Consider the following 12945-nt stretch of genomic DNA (forward strand, 5'->3'; position numbering starts at 1 on the left):
ACTGTAACAGTTCTTCTAGTCATGCCTTGTTTATATGAGATAATTGCTCCATTTACCTCTACCTACCCAGTTTTATTATATAGAATCATCCCATCAGTACTAAATTCAACCCCAAGCCTTTTATCTATGAATGTTCTTTCAAACTACCCCAATAATGATAACATTCTTAAGAGTACAGATAACATTTTACAATACAGATAAGAATTAAACAGTTTGACCTTATTGAATCCTCTATAATTGGTCTTTAACATTTACTTTATGTTTCTCCTGGATCCTTTATGTCAAATTTTCCATTGAGTTTGTTTTTTTGTCACAAATCCCTGAAAGTCTTTCAATTCATTGAATGCCCTCCCCCTCCCCCCAATTCAGGATTATATTCAGCTTTGCTGGGTAAGTTATTCTTGCTTGCAAACCTAGGTCCTTTGCTTTTTTGAAATACAATGTTCCAAGCCCTTCAGTCTTTTAATGTGGAAGCTGCTACATCTTGTATTATCCTGACTGCAGTTCCATAGTGTTTAAAAATGTTTTTCCTCTTGCTTGTAGTATTTTCTCCTTAACATGGTTCTTTCAAAACTTGGCTATGACACTCCTGTGAGTTTTCATCTTGGGATCTCTTTCAGGTGGTGTTTATTGGATTTTTTTTTTCTGTTTCCATTTTACCTTCTTGTTCTAGAACTTCAGGGCAATTTTCCTTAATGATTTTTTTATATCATATCTAGACTCTTTTAAAAAAATCATAATTTTGAGGTAGTTCAACAATTCTTATATTGTCTCTTCTTGATCTGTTTTCCAGATCAGTTTTTTTAATGAGATATTTCTCATTGTCTTATTTTTTTTCATTCTTTTGATTTTGTTTCATTATTTCTTGGTGTCTCATAATGTCATTAGTTTCCCCTTGCCAATTCTAGTTTTTAAGGAGTTATTTTCTTCCTTAAGTTTTTGGATCTCTTTTTCCAATTGGTTGACTTTCTTTTTATAATTTTCTTTATTTTCTTGGATTGCTCTCCCCTCCCCATTTTTCCCTCAACCTCTCTTATTTGATTTAAAGTCCTTCTAAAGTTCTTCCAAGAACTTTTTTGGGGGGGCAGCTAGGTGGCGCAGTGGATAGAGCACTGGCCCTGGATTCAGGAGGACTTGAGTTCAAATCCGGCCTCAGACACAAAACACTCACTAGCTGTGTGACCCTAGGCAAGTCACTTAACCCCATTGCCTAGCCCCCCCCCCAAAAAAAAAAGAACTTTTTTTGGGCTTGTGACCACTTGACATTTTTTTCTTTAAAGTAAGAGCGGCTTATTTTTAACTTCACTATCTTCTTTTGAGTATGAAACATGATCTTCTCTATCTCAATAGTAGCTATCTATGGTTGGGTTCTTTTTCCTTTGCTTATTCATTATTTTTTATTTTTATTTTAAGTGGCTTATTACTACAGCCAGGTTCTAGACCCTGCGGTGGTAAGGTGATGCCTGAGGCTTCAAGTTTTTTGTACTGTTGTTTTCTAAGCACTGTCTGGGGGCTTGACCTCAGGCAATCCTTTCCACCCCTGAGCCATGGCTAGGGCTCCCAGCCATGCTACTGGCAGAAGGGGTCATGGGGCTTGCCTCTTGGCTTGGGGCTGGAGGTCTCATGATGGGTTGGGGAATCTGTTTGGAGCACCTGCTCCTCCTGGTTCTCATACTTGGCCTGGGCCAGAGACCTGGAGCCTGAGGCTTGCAGCTCAGCCATGAATGTGGCTCCTACAGCATGCAGCTGCTGGTCTTCCTGAGGCCTGGTCAAACGATCTGCTTCAAGGTGGTGGATGAGTTTGGGAGCCTCTTTGATGTGACCAACTGCTCCATCTGTCTCCACCGGGTGACCTCTGAGCCCCAGGGCCCCACCATCTTCTCTGCAGGTTACCATGGATGTCACGTGATGAAGAAGGATGTTCAGTACCACTTGGGAGTATTTGTAGAAGTGATGTTGCGCACTTAGCTTGATGAAGCTCAAAATGTGACCTTGATGTGCCCCAAACTTGAGCATCCCAAGAGCCCAGGCCCTCCTCTTTCTCGTGTCTTCCATCCCTCTCCCTCCCCTGCCTGGCTCCTTCTTCCTCCTCACCTTAGCCCTTTTCACCTGGACTTGAGACATTTGTCTCTCTCACCTGCTGCTGATGGCAACAATTGACCTGCCCGTGTCCACCCCACATGGTCTTCTCCCTCCTCCAGCCCAGTCACTTTAGTGCATCAGCTCTCACCATATCACACATGTAACCCCCTGAGCCAGGATCAATTCCAGGTCATCTCTGGCCACATCCCCTGCACAGAAGGTGTGTGCTCTGAAGCCTGTCTCCAAGCTGATTGCTGCTATGACAACACAGATGCCAAGGTGCCAAGTTAGTATGGCGACACAGCCACCATCCAGTGTTTTGAAGACTGCCACTTCGTCTTGGTGATCTCCCAGAATACTACCTCTGAAAAGCAGGTCAGTCTCAATAGCATCAAGCTAGAGTATGCCTTAGGTGGCTGCACCCCAAACCAGAGGACAGAAAACTTTGTGGTTTTCCATTTTCCAGTCACCCAATGTGGCACTACCATGCAGCTGTTCAACAACCAGCTCATCTATGAGAACCAAGTAGTGTCAGACATTGATATCCAGACAGGACCAGAAGGCGCCATCACTTGGGACAGCACCTTCCTTCTCCATGTGCGCTGCATCTACAATGCCAGCAGCTTCCTGCCCCTCCAGATGGAGGTCTTAGGTAGACATCAACATTCAGATTTATTGACACATTCTCTGCTCTGCTCTGGAGCCTTCTGGCTCCTTCCAAAGAGTGCTGCCACCACCAGCAAGGTGGCGATGACCACCACAGAGAAGGTCACCCACAGCCAAGTTTCAAAATTGTGTTCCAGGAGGATCTTTCTGGAAGAAAGGGCTCTAAGATGTTGGGCCACAAGATGACAGATCTTTCCTTGGAGTCAGGCTCCATGGAAGGTGAAGCTTTATTCTGCAAGTTAATCTGTTCACTAGAATTCCCAAATCCCACTGGTCCTGGAGAACTCACAGTGTCCTGGACTCCTTCCATATGACTGTGGCCATCTACAAAGTGCCACCGCTTTGTAGTCCCTGGTTGACACACAGCCCTGCAAGTTTTTATCTCAGAAGGATAGCAGGCAGAAGCACTACAGAAGAAGTAAACCGGTCCACTGAGAGCCCTCTGGGAGACCAAGTCAACAAAGGTAAAGGTGGAAACAACAAAATGCTGATGATGAGTTGAGAAAGGGTGCTGTGATGTACCCTCCATAGGTGCCAACTTGGTCTTGTAGGCATCTCCAGCAAATGGGCATCCATCAAACAGAAGAAGCCACTGAGGTTCCTTGATGGGATTGGTGCTGGGGGTAGCCCAGCAGTGATGCAGAACCAGCACGAGGTTGGGATCTTTTCTCCTGAGGAGTCGCACCTCTACATGTATGGGTTCCTGAAGCATCTTGAAGATGGGGTAGTCCTCCATGTGGTAGTAGGAGCTGTATTGCTGATCTCTGGCAATTCGGAGCTCAAGATGTAACGTACCACAAATACTCTTGCCTCCCTGCAATTTCTCCCATATCTATAAACTTCAGCTCTCCCCTCTGCCCTGTAACTGAAACCATGGACTCCATTCTCCTGCAAGTGACCACAGCCAGCAGGGTCTTCACCCCTCCACTGCCACACTCACCGGACATGAGCTTAGCCATAGGTTGGTACTGTGTATGGTCAGTACAACTGGGCCTAGTGTCTCACAATAGCCAAGGGTCCTTAATCTTCCCCTACTCAGCTGTACAACCCCCCATACTGAGGTGAAAGTTCTTGAAGCCCCCAGGGCTTGCTGTTTGTTGATTCAGCACAGCCAGCTTACAGAGCTTAGAGGTATTTGTACTTCACTAGGGCCAGATCTCTGTCCTTGGAGGTCCAAACTTCAGCCTCTGGAGGTCAAGTCTTTCCTGAGGTCCTCTCAAGTTTTCTTAGGACAACTGCTTTACCCCAACTTTTAATTATTTCTGCTGCTCAAAGTTTACTTTGAAGCAATGTTTTATATTGTTTGTAGGAGAACTTTAGAGTGCCTTGTATTTCCTTTCTTATTCTACCATCTTCCCAGAATCCTCCAGAAATGACTGTCTTGGATCTGTCTGCATAAGGAAGGCTTGTTTCAGACTGTAAGTTTCCTGAAGGGTGGGCACTCTTGATGGTCACCCAGCAATACAGGCATGATGCTGCAGAGAAGCTGTGATCTCATTGACTCAGGGATTCCATCTAGCAGTGTGACCCAATCAGTCCATGCCCTCTCATCTTGGGTGACCCTTGTATGTATCTTTCATCAGTTTTCCGTGGGATCTACCCCCTATGCTTTATCTAGCTCACTTGCCACTGTATGGCTGTCTGGAGAATACCACCGCTGCCTAGATTTCGTCAACTATTCTGGTCATGTGCATGGCCAGCCTCCTTGCTAGACACTCAGAACTCTTAGAGGATGCTTCATGACACTTGGCCTATTGGGAACACGATGTTCATGGTGCCATATGCCTCTTCATTTGCTTTGTTTCTTTGGATGCTGTTGGCATTCTTTGGCTTAAGGCCATATAATATGTCCGGAAGAAAATTGCTGACAAATAGATTGGCTTTTGTTTCAGGGAGGAGCTTGGGGTCATTAAAAAGCCCTTCCCAGTTTCCCAAATGTAGACTATGGTGCTCTCCTGTTCAATTTTGGACTTAGATCTTTGTAAATCTTCAATGTCTCTTCAAGATAAAAGTACCCTATGTTGTCCATTCAGTTGTATATTGAAATCTGGACCATAGACATCCCTCATCCAATTGGTTTTCTGTATGTCAATATTTGAACCAAACTCTTTATGAATATGGACAGCTAGGTAGCAGAGTGGATAGAGTGCCTGGCCTGCAGTCGGAAAGTCTCATCTTCCTGAATTCAAATCTGGCCTCAGTCACTTACTAGCTGTGGGTAAGTCACTTAACTCTGTTTGCCTCAGTTTCCTCATCTATAAAATGAACTGAAGAAGGAAATGGAAAACTACTCTAGTATCTCTGCCAAGAAAACCCCAAATAGGTGACGAAGTTTTGGACATGAGTGAAAAAACAACTTAATAACATTATGAATGTATGTTAACAATGAGCTCTGCATGCCAAAGTTGATGGCTTTTTCTTAATCCTCATACTTCCCAATTTCTTTGCATTGTCTGACACCATTGACTAGCCTCTCCTCATGGATACTCTCCAGTGCCCAGGACAACAAGTAGCACGTGGCAGGTGGCAAATCAATGCTTGTCAAATTGAATTGACTACGTATCTGCTAAAGCTAAAATATCAAGGAAAGCTTTGTGAGGGCTGAATTTTTGATGGGTCTCACTCCTGAGTGGAGCAAGGAGCCTGACTAAATCTGGGAGAAGGAGGGGATGGGGTGTCCTAATGGAAGTTGCAGAGGGAGAGGGATAAGTCTGAAAAAAAAAAGCTGAGATGGAGACAAGGCAGAGCCTGAGGATAACTAGGGGTTCAAGACTGATTTTATGGGAAGACATGTTAGTGTTTTCCTCTCCTAACACTTGCTAGCCCCTGTATCTGCTTTGTATGCATTCTGAATATGCCTATGTTGTCTCCTCTGGTAGATTATAAGGATCTCAAAGTCAGGGACTGATTTCACTTTTGTGTCCCCAGTGCCTACCACAGTGCCCGCTATATAGTAACCACATTGTTGATTGTTGATTTGTTTGAAAGGCCAGCTGAGTGAATACCAGGTTAACTGGACAACTGGAGAGCTAAGGCTATGCCTGAGCTTCTGGCATTGTCAGACTCCTGCCGGGGGGGGGGCAGGAGATGACCCTCAAAGGGCTTCCCTAGAGCTGGAGACCAGAGCACAGAGGTGAGACCTGATGCTAAGAGGCTCAGGAAGATTGGGCCAGTGATGAAATGAGTGTCCCAGGGATAGAGCTGTGCTCCTCTCTAGTCAATGAGATGAAAGTGCCTAGACAATGGCTTGAATGTAATTATGGATACTTTGCTCTGCCAGATATCACTCATTCATTTCATTTTTTCATATTGTTTATGGAGGATCAATCACTTCTGCCCTAACGTTGTGAGGCAAATCATTAGTTCATGCCTCTGTAAAACTATAATAATATTGTTGGAATCTAATGTCATGTGACTAAAGATTGTTTGAACCCAGAATGTCACCCTGAACTCAGTAACTCTCCAGGAATTCAGGAGATGGCTACAAGAGATTTTGGGTCCCCCCAGGTCCCAGATCTCTCCAGATATTTTTGTTTTGTGTCTCCATGCCCAGGTCTTGTTTTGGGTCCACCCAAGCATGTGTTTAGGGTTCCCTTGTGCCCAAATTTTATTGAATGTTTATGTTGACTGATATCCATCTCTTTCTACCTAGCTTTCAAATTGCCCTCTTGGCAAAATTGTTTAACTTCATACATATAGCTCATTTGTGGTTACTCTTGTCTAAATACTATACTGATGTAAATCTTCCAGTGCCTGGATGAGAGCGAGCCACACCCTCCTTTCTGGCTCATTCTGCTTCACCAAATAGCCTACTAAATTTCTTTTTAAAGCTACTTCAGATTTTGGGGTTTGTTTTCATGAACAACTGGGACACTGGTCTTCTTCAAGTATATTTTCATTTCCATGCCCTTAAATTCATGTTTCTTCTGTGACAAATGAGTATATATTTCCAGAGCCCACAGGGCTCATTGTCAGCTATGGGAGGACATTGTAACTTAGTTCCTGAAACTGGTGGACGGTTCCCTCCTTAGAGTAAGCACATGCATTTCTGTTGGAGGGATTTAGGAAATAGAAAAAAAGGGCTCATGTCACAGAGGCCTCTGCAGCTTTCCATTCCTACCACAGAAAGCAGACATCTCCCCCAGACAGCTGACTCCACAGAGTAAAATCTGTGAATTTTTTTGTTTTGTCTTGTGGAACCCAGTAGAAGCCAGAGGATGCAACAAGAACATTCCTGTGTCTGGCATGAAAGAAATTAGCAGAAGGAGGAGTGGGATGGGTGGAAACTGTGGATCCTCTTGTTTCAGAAGCCCATTTGGAGCCATGTCCACTCACAGAACAGAAGGGAAGTTGAGAGAATCTTGTACGGATCAAATGTTTCTCACAGCAATGAAGGCTTGCAGCAAAGCTGTTCTTTGAGACATCACCCGCAAATAGTTTCATCCTTCTCTGGCAGGGGCAGCTGCCAAGGGAAGGATGCCAGGGCCTGGTTGGTGAATTGCCCATTTCCCTCTGTGTGACAATGGCATGATGCTCTTTAAAGTGGGTCAATCCTAGCTCTTCTTGCTGAAGTTTTACAGCCCAGCTCACTTTCATTTCTGGGTCATTCTTGTGAGGAGTGGGCTGAGCGCTGATATGTGGGGAAATTCTGGGAAATATCTTGCAGACAGTTCTCAGTGTGCAAGATCAATATTTTCTATTTGCTTTAAGACCAACTTGTTTTTTGTTATTTCTGGGGCTACTCCCTTGGGAAGAGCCCTGGAACATCTCATGGTTAGGACTTAATAAACTGTGAGCAAAAGAATGTGTGACGCAATCCAGGTATATTTTCTCTGGGATTTTTTTGGTGAGGCGATACTTATTTCTGATTGAAATTGAAAACCTCACTTGGGGATTGATTTAATTTGTTAAATGGCATCATTTAGTGAATTCTGGTTTAATAGTCAATGATCATTTTCTACCCCCAGAGAGGAAATTGATCTAAGTGGTAATTTTAGATTTCTAGAACCCATGGACTAGGCCTCCTGTATGCATGGACAGGGCAAGATGTGCATTTGTGAAGGAAAGGATCATTTGAGGAGTTGTCTCCAGAATACATGTAGAATAGCAGATGATCAGGATGCTTGTCACCATAGGAACCTTCAGGCTAACTGGCCCACAAGATGAGAGCAGCTGGGATTTGGGGACCTGGCTGATTTTGTCACCATGAGATCAATTGGTCCAAATGTTAAGTTGGCAGTGAGTTATTTTTGGAATTTTTCTGCTGGCTTATATCTAGTTAGAGCCTCAGTTTCCATTTTACATTTTGCCATGGTCTCTGAGAAAATCCCAGGAGCCAAAGAATGGAGAAATGCATGCATGACATCAGATAACCAATGATACCCTGTAGAGGAGACCTGTCCTGACAGGCTATACTGGATGTGACCATAAAAGGCTGGTCATGGAGGAATGCTGGCTTTGGAATCAGAGAATCTGGGTGTGAATCTCTGCTGTGTTGCATGCTGGCTGTGTCATCTTAGATGAAGCTTTTCCTCTCTTGTGGCCTCAGTTTCTTCATCTGTTAACGTGAAAGACTTTAAGATGATGGTCTAAGGTCCCCTTCAGCTCTAAATTTATAAGCCTATGAGTCAAGATGGTGAGATTGAGGTGGGCCTGAGGCTAGGCAAGGACTCTCTTCATTGCCACAAGGTGAAAACAGAGGCACAGGAAGGTCTGCAGCAAGTTGGCTAGAAATCTTGTTGAAGATTCCTGGATGTGAATCATATGGGCCAAGTGCTGTGGGCAGGTATGGTCTGAATCAGTAGAGAGAGTGGCCACCTACATGAAGTCAGAGATGCCTCGAAGCCCAAAGCTGGAGCCAACAAGCACCAAGTGCTCGACATTTACTGGCCCATTATGGAAAAGCTTCACTTTTAGCCACTTAGAACTGATGACTGGTTTTCATATTTGTTTCTAAAGTGGCTTCTTTGTGGGTCTGGGACCCAATTAAACTTAATAAAGGCTTATTGGAACCCTGAGGTTTTACCAGCTCACACCCAGTGAAGTAGCAAAGTTGACAAAACTTGGAAATAGTTAATGTTGGTGGGATTTGGGGAAGCTAGGAATGCTGGGGGTATTTTTGGTGGAATTGTTAATAACACAAGCATTTCAGAGAGCAATTTGGAGTTAAGTAGGTAAAGTAATTAAAATGTCTATACCCTTGGATCCAGAAATTCCACCTCTAGGCTTATACCTAAGGAAGCCATTGATAAAAAGAAAGTTCCTACAGACACCAAAATGATTATAAGAGCTCTGGTGGTGGTAGCAAAGAATTGAAAACAAAGCAGATACCCATTGACTAGGGCAATGGCTAGACAAATCAATGTAATAGAATATTACTGTACTGAAAGAAACAAAAAAATATATAATGAGCACAGAGAAGCCTGGGAAGGTTTTTGTGGAAGTCAGCAGAGCCAGAAAAACCATATACACAGTGACTATAACAGTGGAAATGGAAAGAACAGCCAGGAAACAATCACAAAAGTGAATTTTTCAAAAATTACAAAGAAGAGATGTGCAAAGACCCATCCCCCCTCCTTTGCTGAGGGAGGAGTCTACACATTTGGAACTCTGAACACATTTTTAGATCTTTTTAATGTATTGATTGGTTTTGCTAATTTTTTTTTCATATTCTTACTCGTGTTCTTAAAAAAATCTTTGTCACATGAGATGGCTGATACAGAGAGCTATTAAGGTAATATACAGACAAAATACATCCATAAGCATAACTTTTTTTTAAAAAAAACTCAATGCTTATTGAATTGAATTTATTGGGTAGGGCTTGACTTAAAGTTAAAGCTAGGAGAGCCCTCACCTTCTCTGCGCCTTAGCTTCCTCATTGTAAAAGAGGGATGGCGAGCTTCCGCTAGCCCCCTCCCCTCCCAGGGCTGTTGTAGGAAAAGGCTCTGAAAACAAACTAACAAACAAACCAAAAACCTTGAGGCTGGAGAAGGCACTCTCTGTACTCTCCCCCTGTAATGCTGAACTGGAGGGGGAGGGGGAGGGGCAAAAGAGGGGATGGAGACCCCGATGTGTGTTCCTACACAGACCCGGGCCCTGGTAGAGCCTCGATTGTGTGTGTACTTGGCCCAATGGACTCTGAAAATGTCCATCTTTAAGCTTCATGTATGATGCCTATTTTTTTTTGTCATCCCACAATCCCCTTCTCTCTGATTGCGTTAAACCGAGAAACAGCAGAAGTTGTTTAATGAGACCTATAATTACCCTTGGAGCGATGGGTCTAACTTCCCAAACCGGGAAAACAACAACAAAGATCAGTACCTGAAGAATGGCCGGGGCCCATTCTATGAGAGGTGGGGACTGGTCCATGGGGCATTGATCTGGGCCTGACCTCAGCCCCGGCTCGGGGCCTGGGGCAGCAGCACAAGCTGCATCATCTCCAGGAAGTGAAGAGTTCTTTCAGTGGCCCAGAAGCAAAGGCCCTCGACGACAGCAGCAGCAGCAGCAGCAGCAGCCCCAACACCAAGAGCAGAAGCAGAAACAAGGATAGTAGAAGTAGCAACAATAACAGCAATAGAGTGTAGCAGTAACAGTAGCAGCAGCAGCAGATGCAACAGTGGATGTAACAACAGTGGCGGCAGCAGCGGCGGCGGCAGCAGCAGCACCAACACCAACACCAGTCTCCTAGGGCTTCTCTGTGCCCCTTCCCACCTCTCTTCTGAACTCCTTTTCACTGCTAAGGGCAGCCAGGCTCCGGCCCTAGCTCCCTCTCTCAGCTCCATGGAGACGCTTCAAGGGACTCTCAGGATTTCATCCTAGCGCAGTTTGAGGAATGTCGAAAATGTCCACCCTCTGGGCCTGCCTGAAAGAATTCCTCCCTGTCCTCGTGGGCAGCCAGTGCAGTCCAATGGAGAGGATGGTATTTGGAGTCAGAAAACACAGGTTTGAATTTTGGCTAATTTCCTTACTACTTGTGTGACCCTGGTAGTCATTTAGCCTTTTTCACTTAAAGACGACCAGGTCCCTGAACTAGATCACCTCCATTGTCCTTGCTGGCTCTACACTGAGAGCCTCTGGATGGGTTTTGGTCAGTGACAGCCATGTGCTTTGTGGGTTTCGAGGGCTGTCTCTTCCTGCACAGGGACCTTTCCTGAGGGGCCCCTCTCCCACTGCTGTGGAATACCCCTTCCCTCTTGAGCCACCTCTACGTGTGTTACTTTTGCAGATCTGTTGTATTTATCTGTATGTAAGTTGTATCTCTCCAGTAGAGAGGATGCGTCTGTCTGCTTGTTTGTCAGTCCCCTGTCCTCCAACAGTGCCTGGCACACAGGCAGCACTGAATACACATGTATTGGATTGAATCGATTGGATTTTTGCCCATAAGACTGAACAACAAAGGAGACAGAAACGCCTTTCCCAGGTTGTCCTTTGGGCCACCATGTGGAGGCAATAGAGACGGGGCTCCATCCACTTTGGCTTCTTCCCGGAGCTCATTACTCTTTTTTGCTGGTGGCCCCAGGGCTGGTGACTGTGTCTTTCCCTTCCCAGGAATTTGGAGCCTTCCTGTTTGTCTCATCCTAGGGCTCTGATATAGCTCTTGTGAAATTTCATTTGGTTTCATATATCTACATAAATAATTTAATTTCAGCTGCTTTCATCATGGAAACCTGCCTGTTACTGTGAAATTTACCAAGATTAATCTACCTCCTTGGAATGTTGATCAGCACAGTGGCCCGAGCCTTTAGACTGAAGACTTCTAGAATTGCAGCCATTGCTAAGCAAACTGTCCCCAGATGATTCTGAGTGTTCTGCATGTTAATGCTGATTGCTTAAAAGTAAGGAGAGAGACACTTCCTTTTTTTGGGGGAGAGGAGGGATGGTAAACCAAACCCTTTTGGCTGAGCCAGACTCCTGGAGTCAGTTCAGTTTTTGTAGCTCCATCAGATACAGAGTGGGAGAGATCCTTACCACTGATGATACATGAGGTGGGTAGTGATTGGGTCAGCCAGAGATTTGTCAAGGAATTGGACCCTGGTGAGAGGGTGAAGGAAACACAAACTAAGAGGAAAAGGAGGCGCTGATGGCGGTGGCAGGGGTGGCATTGGCAGAAGGCCTGGCCGGCAACATCAGGGAGAAGTACAGTTGAGAAAAGGAGATGGAAAGAGTGGGGCTAGTATGGTGGCAGGGAGAGGGGCCCTGTCTTTTCCTGGCCTTGGCCTGATGCCATTTTAGCATGAACCTGTTGAAGAAGAGGGTGAGGAAGGAACATTTTTAGTGGATTGATTTATTATTGACTGACCTATCCAAAGCTGGGGTGGTCCTGGTGCTCCTGGGGAGGGAGCTCTGTGGCCGTGGAAGGGACAGGGGAGATGGAATTCATGGGCAGAGTGGCAATGATAGACCTGGCCTGAGGCCTGAGGAATAAACATGGGGGAAGTGCCTCTTACAACAAGGAGCTTCAAAAAATGATTCATCCATCACATGTGACTGAGATGCCGGAAGAAAGGAACCTTCTGTGATGGGTGCAACGAATGAAGATGAAGTTGAATTGGTGAAGAAACCAGGCTGGTAGGAATGGTTACTTTGGAGCAATGGAAGGGGATTCAGAAGTAGGACTGCAGGAAAGTAGGATTTAATCTCCGTGAGCAAAGAGAGGGCACTGATGGCACTGGAATCCAGGGCATTAGGCTTCCCATGCCAGGGAGGGAGGAGACATAGAGAGGGAGGGAATGGCAGAGCTTCAGGAAGCCAAGGAAAGTTTGGGGATTTGAACTGTCTCTGAATATGTCTGTATCTTTATATTTATATACACTATGAGTTGTAAGCCAATTTATAGGGATTAATTCATTTGGTCACCCTGGAAGATAGGTGTATTATTATTCCCATTTTTCAGATAGTGAAACTGAGGCTCAGAGAGGGTGACTTGCTTGGGGTCACACAGCTAAGCAAGTATTTGAGCAGGATTAGCACATCTTCCTGGCTCCAAATCCAGTTGCCTGAAAGATTTGTCTAAGTGTCAGTCATTATATAGCTCACCTATAAGTCTGATACATACAAGCGTAGCTCCTCCTTACACTGGCTGGCACTTGACCATAGCTGTCTTTAGTTTTCTAATGAAGATCATTGGGGTTTCCAGTCACCTGCCTGCTGTGAAGAAAAGAGTTGTTTCAATTTCTTTCAGCAGTACATGATCTGTTC

The 12945-nt window shown here is 44.9% G+C and overlaps 1 pseudogene; it reads left to right on the forward strand.

Annotated features, from left to right (window-relative positions):
- The first annotated feature begins 1626 nt into the window (after positions 1 to 1626).
- LOC110198695 (zona pellucida sperm-binding protein 1-like) lies at positions 1627 to 3538 on the forward strand (annotated as a pseudogene).
- The last annotated feature ends 9407 nt before the right edge of the window (positions 3539 to 12945 follow it).

Source organism: Phascolarctos cinereus, unplaced genomic scaffold (assembly GCF_003287225.1).
Source record: "Phascolarctos cinereus isolate Bilbo 61053 unplaced genomic scaffold, phaCin_HiC Scaffold_3;HRSCAF=262, whole genome shotgun sequence".
NCBI lineage: Eukaryota > Metazoa > Chordata > Mammalia > Diprotodontia > Phascolarctidae > Phascolarctos > Phascolarctos cinereus.